This window comes from Zingiber officinale, chromosome 2B (assembly GCF_018446385.1).
Source record: "Zingiber officinale cultivar Zhangliang chromosome 2B, Zo_v1.1, whole genome shotgun sequence".
NCBI lineage: Eukaryota > Viridiplantae > Streptophyta > Magnoliopsida > Zingiberales > Zingiberaceae > Zingiber > Zingiber officinale.
The window spans coordinates 155,906,554-155,912,865 of record NC_055989.1 but is presented as its reverse complement, the minus strand read 5'-3'; positions in this window follow the sequence as shown (position 1 = coordinate 155,912,865).

The following is a 6,312-nucleotide window of genomic DNA, read 5'->3' as shown; positions in this document are numbered from 1 at the left end:
TTTTTTCGTGGTATTTTGTTTCGGAGTCAATTAGAAATTAGCTAATTAGCTAAAATTCTAATTCTTGTCAAATCGGTGTTGCTCAAAGTTGGTCAATACCACTTGGGCTCGTTATTTTTTTTCCTATTCTTCCCGCACTACTAATCCAAGACTCAGTCTTGGAATAGATCTTCTTGTTTGTGTTTTTTAGATCTAAAATGGCTCAACAAGAATGATATAGCACTGTTCATCCCCCACTATTTTCCAGAGAAGACTTCGGATATTGGAAGGGGCGAATGGAGATATATCTGAAGATCTAGTTCGACACCTGGATGATAGTCAAGACAGGACTACAACTACCAACTGATACAGACGGTAAGCCTACATTCTGTGAGAATTGGGAGCCAGCCTTTATCAAAAAGGTGGAAGCCGACGTCAAAGCTACTTGCACCATTCAGTGCGGTCTTACCAAGGAAGAGCTCAACAGGGTCGGTCCGTTCTCTTCCGCAAAGGAACTCTGGGAGAAGCTGATCGAACTCCACGAGGGCACCACCGACACAAAAGTAAGTAAAAGAGATTTATTATTTAATAAATTGTATAATTTAAAAATGTAGGAAGGTGAGACGGCGAGCCAGCTTCATGCACGCATCCAGGACATTCTCAACTCTCTTCATGCGATTGGACAGAGAGTCGAAAATAGGGACGTCATAAGGTATGCATTAAATTCGTATCCAAGGAGTACATTGTGGGCATCAATGGTAGATGCCTACAAGGTCTCCAAAGATTTATCTTCCTTAAAGTTAGACGAGTTATTTTCTGAATTTGAACTTCATGAACAAACTAATGCACGGCCATCCGAGAAGGGTATTGCTTTAGTTACAGGTACGAGTCGAACACGGGAATCAAGAGTACGGCGAAAAATTGAATCAGAATCAGAAGACGAACCCGACTCAGAAGATTCAAAAGATGAACTGACCAGCGAACTCGTGAATCTTGTGAAGAAGCTCTACAAGAAGAAGAAGGGCTTCAACAAGAAAGATCTGAAGAAGGCAGTTCAATCCAAGGAGTCCCAACCGAACTCAAAGGTAAAGTTCGAAGTCACTTGTTACGGGTGCAACCAGAAGGGGCATATCAAAGCCAACTGTCCCAACCAAAAGGAAGCCAAGAAGCAAAGAAGAAAGAAGGCCCTGAAGGCAACGTGGGACGAATCTTCCTCGGAGGACGACGACGACGAACTCGATCAGACGAGTTTACTCGCACTGATGGCCCGGGACCAGATCATCGAGAGCGATAGCGAGTCAGAGGCCGAGTCCGAGCAAAGCCACGGATCCGCATCCGTTTCAGAAGGGCCAGACTCCATTGTAAGTATTCCAAGGCTCAATAATTTAGTTAATTACTTATTACGCAAGTTAGCTAAGTCAAATATTAGGATTAAATCACTTCTAAAGGAAGTAGTTGTCCTTAAAGAAGTGACTACCACTAATTCCTTACCTGATCAAGCTCAGACTGGAAATTCAATTCAAGTTCAAGAACTTGAGAAAGAAAATTCTAGTTTGAAAAATCAGGTAAATAATTTAAAAATTACCTTAGAACGGTTTTCTCTGGGTTCCAAGAATTTGGACCTAATTCTTGGGACATAAAGAGCCGTCTATAACAGAACTGGGCTTGGATATAAAAGTAAATTTAAATCTTATTTATCCTTAATAAACAAACAAAGTAGTAAATCAATCCAAGCATGGGTCCCCAAGTCCAAATTGATCAATCAAGTTGGACTTGGCCAATACTGGGTTCCGAAGGATCAAATACACTACCTCGATAGACCTTATCGAGGATATGATCCAGGGAAAGCTAAAAGAAAAACATTCTTAAAAATTTAAATTCAAAATTCAAATTCAAAAATTCAAAATTAAATTAAACTATAAATTTTAAATTCAAAATTCAAAATCAAATTAAAAATTCAAAATTAAATTATAAACTCTAAATTCAAAATTCAAAATCAAATTAAAAATTCCAAATTAAATTATAAATTATAAACTCTAAATTTAAAATTCAAAATCAAATTAAAAATTCGAAATTAAATTATAAATTATAAACTCTAAATTTAAAATTCAAAATCAAATTTAAAATTCGAAATTAAATTATAAATTCTAAATTCTAAATTCAAAATTCAAAATTCAAAATTCAAAATTCAAAATCAAATTAAAAATTCAAAATTAAACTATAAATTTTAAATTAAAAATTTAAAATCAAATTAAAAATTCGAAATTAAATTATAAATTCAAAATTCAAAAATAAATGGTGGATCCAAACTAGCTGGCACCTCCAACTGAACTACCCGACAGGGTAACTGGACCTAATTTACCCGAAATGGGTAAAACAAGAGTAGATTACCCGGTAGGGTAATTAAGGTTAGTTTAAAACGGGCTAAGTTTAACTTGAACCACAGTACCGGTGAAGTTTTTGGATGATAGTACGTTAGGGAAACTTGGGCATCGCATGTCTAGGAAGATATGGCTTCGACCTGGTGCATTTGGCCAAGTGGAACTGATCGAAGCTACCCTTAAATGGATCCCAACTAGTTAGACCAAGGTTTAGCATTAAGTTCAATGGGTAGGACTATTTGGAAAACCTCGAAGGCATGGTTACTTTAATGAGCTTCTTGTGACTCACCATAGCCCAGAAGTTTATCCAAAGAATGCTTACTTGTTGAACCCAAAGATAAACCTGAATCTAACACAAAGTTAAACCAGACCCTTAAATTAAACAAATAATTCATCTCACAACAATTATAGGATTCCCTGATTGACAATTTAAATCGGGTGAGATGACTAAGAAATAAAAATATTGTTTTAAAAACTTAAATTTCAAAATTGTTTTAAAATCTTAAATTTTAAAATTATTTTAAAAACTTAAATTTCAAAATTGTTTTAAAAACTTAAATTTCAAAATTGTTTTAAAATCTTAAATTTCAAAATTGTTTTAAAAACTTAAATTTCAAAATTATTTTAAAAACTTAAATTCAAAATTATTTTAAAAACTTAAATTTCAAAATTGTTTTAAAAACTTAAATTTCAAAATTGTTTTAAAAACTTAAATTTCAAAATTGTTTTAAAAAACTTAAATTTCAAAATTATTTTAAAAACTTAAACTTCAAAATTGTTTTAAAAACTTAAATTTCAAAATTGTTTTAAAAAAACTTAAATTTCAAAATTGTTTTAAAAACTTAAATTTCAAAATTCTTTTAAAAACTTTTAAAAACTTAAATTTCAAAATTATTTTAAAAACTTAAATTTCAAAATTGTTTTAAAAACTTAAATTTCAAAATTATTTTAAAAACTTAAATTTCAAAATTGTTTTAAAAACTTAAATTTCAAAATTATTTTAAGAACTTAAATTTCAAACTTGTTTTAAAATCTTAAATTTCAAAATTATTTTAAAAACTTGAATTTCAAAATTATTTTAAAAACTTAAATTTCAAAATTATCTTACAAAATCCATTAACTTTAAAAAAAAAAATTCAATCTAAAATCTTTATTTAAAAAAAAATTATATAATAAAAAAGGAAGGTGCCTCATGAAGGCGCCTCCAAGAGCGGCGGGAAAGTTCCCGCCGCATCACCTTAAGGCGCCTCGGATCGATCCGAGGCGCCTCCTAAACCTACTGAAGGCGCCTTAATATACTTAAGGCGCCTTCAACTCCCAGCTTTAGAAAACGAATAGATTCCATCTGTTCGTTTTTCTGCCGACGCCGAACACATCTTCCGCGTGCGGATTCTAGCAACCAAGGCGCCTTCAACCCGTTTAATCTTCCCTCAACACTTGGCAATGCCTCCTAGGTATAATCCCAATCCTTCCCGATCAAGTTTTACGTAAAATTTCTGCTTATTTCTGTCAATTTTTTGGCAAAATCGTTGAAAATAGGAAGCGCCGACACGTTGATCCTAATCCAGCTAGACTTCCATCAGCAGATATCATATTCCATACTATACATCTTAGGGATACCTTTGCTAATTACATTTTTGAACCTATCAAACCTAGATATGTAAATAGGACCTTTTATACCCAGTTTTGTCAGCCATCTATCCAAATGATAGAGCACTATCAACTGGACCAATTGGTTTACTGCACTGATACAGTAAACCAGGAGTTATGTGCACAGTTTTATCACAACCTTGAGAGGGTTGATGATAATAGGTACTCCACCAGAGTTGCTGGCGTTGACATTGAGTTTACTCCCACTTTTTTACGCACCACCCTAGGACTTAGGGTTTCAGAGTCTACCTTCTTATGCTACCCCAGTAGGGATCTGCCATTTGGCGATTCTTACTCCCATATTACGTTAGATACTATCTATACATATTTCTTCGGGGAAGAGAGACCTGCTGGCCTGACTGAGTTCAAGTCTCTCTTCGGGTTCAGGACTACGTGATGTATAGGGTCCTGACAGCATGTATTCTGCCGATCTCATCTCAGGATGTCCCGAAGATGAGACCTTCCCACACATTTTTCTTGTACGCCCTGTGTCATCGATTAGATATCAATATAGCCCTGCATATATTCCAGAACATTATCTGTGCATCTGGGACAGTCACCTCCAAGATAGTACACATGCCCTATTATCATATTTTGACACGCTTCTTTTCGACCATAGAGGGTATAGATGTGACCAGGGGGGCAGTCATTCCTCTTACTATATATGACGAGTTAGGATCCCGTAGTTGTAGACTAGCCGGTGCCAATATCACAGCTGATGGAGTTCTAGCTTGGACAGGACGACCACAGCCAGCAGCTGCCCCTATCGCTCCAGCAGCCGAGGATATACCAGGTGAGGGAGAGGAGTGGGCTGAATTCTTAGCTGAGGATCTTTTCTCAGATCCTTCCCCGTCTGCCAGACCATCCACCTCAGCTGGACCTTCGACCTCTACATCACTCTCCGTCGAGGACAGACTTGCTCGACTCGAGGTCAAGTCCATCCAGACACGACGGATAGTTCTCTCTATTCGATCTGAGATGGCTGCCGGATTTACGTCCCTTCGTGACGAGATACGACGTCTAGGTCAGCCAGCACCCGAGCAGCCCCATGCACCACCTTCCGCTGATGACCTTCCATCTGATGCTCCTCGAGTGGATGATCCTGCTATTTGATATGACTATGTTATGCATTGTACTATGAACACCCTCACTTCACTACCTATTCATTTTGTTAGACTTCCTTAGAGGGTTATGTATTTACTTGCATGCTTAGTCAGTTTCACAAATTCTGGGTTTACTTATCATCTTTCAAAATCTAGGAAAAATAATTTTCAAAATTCCTAATTTCCTAGATTTTTCAAAATTCTAGAATTAGCCTAAGCGTTTCCCCTAGAAATCATGTTCCCCTAGAATTAAGCAAGAGCATCTCACAAACACCTAGGTATACCTTGATTGTGATTAAAAAACATAGAACGATGTGAGATGCATAGGGTACAGCCTGGACTCAAGAATGCTTATATCTGTGCATCGATATGAGTCTGGGCGTTAAATACGTAATATACATCAATCAAGCTAAGTCCTCCAGCTCTAGTCAAATCTAACTGGACCAAATCAACTTGACTTGACTAGCCATGTGAAAGTTGTTGCCCTATAGGCAGTCAGCAAGTAGCTAAAGGTTAGACAGTTGGTAAAAGGACACTCAGTTTTCTAATTAAGCATGTTTTGATCTTTAGAGCTCTGATACCTCTTAAAAATCAATCTATTAAACTTAACCCATGCTTGGACTTAAGGATCAACTGACTTCTTAAAACCAAATTTTAGCTATTTTGCTCCCTCCGTGTCCTAAAATTTAAATATTGTTCTCAAAATTCAAAAAACCAATCGAAGTTCCAATCTTAATTTTCAAAACTTTGTTGAACTCAGATCTTAATTTTCAATACTTTGTTGAGCTCAGCTAACTTTTTGAATTAGTACACAGTCTCCAAACAGTTCTATAATGCTAACTAAATTTCCAAAGAGCTAACATCATCTTTTCACTTAGCTAAGAATAAGAAGGAACTGTTATGTGGTCTCAAAATCTAGTTATTCAAATGACTATTCTTGCTTATTTTTTGATATATAGCAAAGGGGGAGAGTAGCAAAATTGTAAATGTAAAATTCAAAAACTTAAATTAATATAAAAGGGGGAGCAACAGTTAAGGGGGAGCACATAGTTTACTTTAGCAAAATTTTCTTTGGTAAATGTGTTCATCTATTCTTAGCAAATTTGCCTGTGTTAAAAATGTTTATCTATTCGTTTGTTTACTTAACTTTGAATTTGAGTTGTCATAATCAAAAAGGGGGAGATTGTTGGTGCAGGAAG